We start from the raw sequence: 2,712 nt of genomic DNA, 5'->3' as shown, positions 1-2,712 counted from the left end.
CTTGTCCTGATGTTACACACCATCAGCCATTACAGCTGTTCTATTGGGAAAATAGCAGAATATTTGAACAACAAAAAGAAAGTTTAAGAAGTTTAGAGATAGTTCTGGTTGGTTTTGTAAAAAGAGGATATTTGGTTGTTGGTATAAAAAGCTACAAGTGACAGAAAGCCATCCAGGTGAACATATCCAGTGACAGTTGCTATGTGGATGCTCAGGAGAGTGAAGGAAGTCAATTCAGCCCACGGATTAAGAGCACTGGCTTCAAAGTCAGCAAAACTGGATTCTGATTGGCCACAGTTAGGACAGTGGGGCCTGGACTTACAAGTGTCCCGACTAACAAGTTTTTTGAGATACCAGATGTCTCTCTGCCGATTTTTTGCATTGAGTTGACAGAGTAATTTGAGTTAACGAGCTCCTTAACGAGCTCCGGTCTTGGTCTCGGAAGGAATTTTCTTGTAAGTCAAGGCCCCACTGTATTTAACTTCTGTGAGCCAGACTTGTTTACCTGTTAAATGGTGATAATAAAAGCAACCTCACGGGGACTTATAAAATGGGTATAAAGTACTTAGTGCTCAGTGTGTGTGAGGTGGGAGCTATGGCAGTTGCGATTGTCATGGTTATTGACTTATTGACTTAGAAATGACAGTTGAAACTATAAATGTGAATGGAGAAGATATAAGGGAGAGTAGAGGTCTTTTAACAACCTTGGAAAACCCTTAAATTCAAGAGGAGAAGACAGAAGGAGCCCAAGGGACAGAGACGAGCACAGACAAGAAGCTGCAGTAACGTGGAAAGACTATTCGGAATGGTGCTCCTTCAGAGAAGGTGGCTGGCATCCTCAGATGCCATGGGGAGAAGGAAGATCACCATTGCATGGGAAGGGAGAGAAATATGTAGGAAAGCTCAATGGTTGGTGCCGGACTAAAGGGAACTAAAGAAAGCTATTTTAAGGAGAAAATTAAATTAACAGATGCATTTGTTCAAGAATAGTGACCGTAAAATAAAAAGAGATACCAGCTGTGGTTGTGACATCTGTGTTTAAAGGCAGCATAAAAGGAGAGATTAAAAGGGTCAGAGGGGGAGGAGTTCATTTTGAGAGCAAGAATCTGGAAGACACTGGAAAGGATGCCCTCTAGGATATAAGCGGAAAAGTTACAATCACCTCAGACCATTGTATTTATTTACTTTTAATTACTGTTTTGCCTGGTCTGCTAATGTTTAGAACAGTGCTGGCAAACCTATGATACGCATGTCAGAGGTGACACACGAACTCATTTTTTTGGTTGATTTTTCTTTGTTAAATGCCATTTAAATATATAAAATAAATATCAAAAATATAAATCTTTGTTTTACTATGGTTGCAAATATCAAAAAATTTCTATATGTGACACGGCACCAGAGTTAAGTTAGGGCTTTTCAAAATGCTGACACGCCGAGCTCACAAGGTTCACCATCACTGGTCTAGAAATAGAACAGTATTCCCCATGATTCTAGAGCAGGCCCTCAGAACATTATAATCCCAGAGAATGTTTGTAACAAAGTTCATCTTCCTTCTTCAGGAGACCTTGAACTTTCCTTTGCCTGTAAACCCAGCTCTCAATGCCCTTCATTAGAATTATTTCAAGTATATGCATCTTCCAAACCTGACCCTGTCTTCCTCCCCAGATGTGGACCCTGCATTCGGGCCAGGTTGCTCTTTCTGACAACAAGCTTACTACAAGCTGTCCACCCAGTGTCTTTGTCCAGATCAGTTTCTTGACTGGGATTCCCTTTTTTAAAAAAAATATATTTTTATTGATTTTAGAGAGGAAAGGAGAGGGATAGAAACATCAATGATGAGAGAGAATCATTGATAGGTTGCCTCCTGCATGCCCCCCACTGGGGATCAAGCCAGCAACCCAGGCATGTGCCCTTGGCCAGAATCAAACCCGACCCTTCAGTCTGCAGGCCGATTTGCTCTATCCAGTGAGCCAAACCGGCTTGGGCTGGGATTCCCTTTTGATCCAATGCCAAACAAAGTCCTTCAGGACTTAGCTCAAATCTCCACCTCTGACAAGCTTCCCCAAATGTCCCAGCCTAACGCCATCTTGCCTCCCTCCCTGAATATGTCCTTGAAAGGCACTGTCTGGTGTTGACAGTGGTAGCTTCCTGTGTGCAAGCCCAAACCACACACTGCCAGGATACTCCAGGGGTAGGGGAGAGGTCATGTGAAGACAGCTATTTCTGAATGCTCCTCAGAAGACTATCAAAAGTTGTGTGTTGCCTTCTTGGCTCACTTAAGACAGAAAAGCATCAATGAGACTGTCAAACCTCAGAGGGAAGGTAAGGGAGGGAGGAGGTAAAGGGGAGAGATCAACTAAAGGACTTATATGCATGCATGTAAGCCTAACCAATGGGCAAAGACACCAGCGGGTGAGGGCACAAGCTGGGGAGGCGGGCAATGGGAGGATAAGGACACATATGTAATTACTTAATCAATAAAGAAAAAAATAATAAAAAAATTTTAAAAACTAAAAAAAGAAGACTTTGTGCCTGACCTGAATAAAAGACCCAGGCAGACATCAGATCCCATAGGCTTGATTCTGAAATATCTGCTTCAATAATTACTTCAGCAATGACTGTGACTGTGCAGTAAATTACCCCCAAATTTAGTGGTTAAACAATGACAACATTTATTTTGCTCACAAGTCTGCAAATTGGACGACTCAGCCG

Source organism: Myotis davidii, unplaced genomic scaffold, assembly GCF_000327345.1.
Source record: "Myotis davidii unplaced genomic scaffold, ASM32734v1 scaffold373, whole genome shotgun sequence".
Lineage (NCBI taxonomy): Eukaryota > Metazoa > Chordata > Mammalia > Chiroptera > Vespertilionidae > Myotis > Myotis davidii.
The sequence above is the reverse complement of the archived record's forward strand: the minus strand, read 5'-3'. Positions refer to the sequence as shown.